The sequence below is a fragment of the Aplysia californica genome, unplaced genomic scaffold (genome assembly GCF_000002075.1).
Source record: "Aplysia californica isolate F4 #8 unplaced genomic scaffold, AplCal3.0 scaffold00478, whole genome shotgun sequence".
Lineage (NCBI taxonomy): Eukaryota > Metazoa > Mollusca > Gastropoda > Aplysiida > Aplysiidae > Aplysia > Aplysia californica.
In genome coordinates, this window is record NW_004797748.1 from 272,920 (window position 1) to 274,156 (window position 1,237).

Consider the following 1,237-nt stretch of genomic DNA (forward strand, 5'->3'; position numbering starts at 1 on the left):
AAGCTGCTTGTTCGTACAAATAACTTCATTTGCCCAAGTATTGACGATCGCGTGACTCCACAGCGTCTTGAGACAAACTTTTACGAACTCATAATTTTTCTTAATTCTTTCAACGCAATTCACAATTCAGATCGTTTCGGAGGCGAGTTGCGTCGACCCTACCGGACAGGGTCAGCTCGGGCTGAATGGGATACGGTGTCCCAGCGGAGACAGACTCGATTTGAGAAAAAAACAAATAAATAACTTCCCCGGCTGGGATTCAAAATAATAATTTACAAAAGTCTTACGTGCGCGATGGAGAAATAGTTAACCTTTATATTTATCACAGACGCCGGTCAAGTTGGAAAGATTTGCTAATAATGTTGTGACCAAGGGGGCAAAAGCAATTAATTGGTTTACTGACATCGGATCCGACAATATGTAAGAATTATCATTTTTTAAGAATATATCGTTACCCTAGAATTACAAAGTTCTATCTGCTCAGTACCTTGTTTTGAGAAACTTGACTTCAAGAACTTTCGAGCATCGCATCATGTCAAGCTTTATGGAATGCAGTTCTTAGAATATCTTGATAACGAATCCGAATAAGTTTACGTGTTTGCTAGAGCAGATAGAACATTAATTTTGGTTTCTGACCTCATGGTCTTAGTACCATAACTCAAAACAGCCAAGAATGTCTGACAGAACTGTTAAATTCTACCTTAGCGGTATGTGTTTTTTGCCCCCACAGTACCGACACGATTACGATCATTTAATAAGAGGCAGGCTTCGACATTACATTATGTCAAGGCCACCCCTGGATGAGCATAGGGTAACAACATCCCAGAAGAAAGACCGAGATACTCGTTAAAACTTTTCCCCATAATTTGTGAATTGAACCCAGGTCTTCTAAGCGAAACAGCAAAACTGGTAAATAATCTTTAATACCAAAAACGCTGATCAAGTTGGTAATTATTGTTAGAACATTTTGACCTGGGGGAAAACCCACACAACAATAAATGGTTTACAGACATCGGATCTAACAATAGAGAAACGCCCATTAAAACCGAGAACGTCTATGTGGCTATTACAGGAAATTCTCAAGACAATCGAAAGTATGACAAGTGTGGACTTCAAACATTGACCTGCAAAAAAAGAACACTTCAAACATAGACCTGCAAAAAAAAGAACACTTCAAACATAGACCTGCAAAAAAAAGAACACTTCAAACATAGACCTGCAAAAAAAAGAACACTTC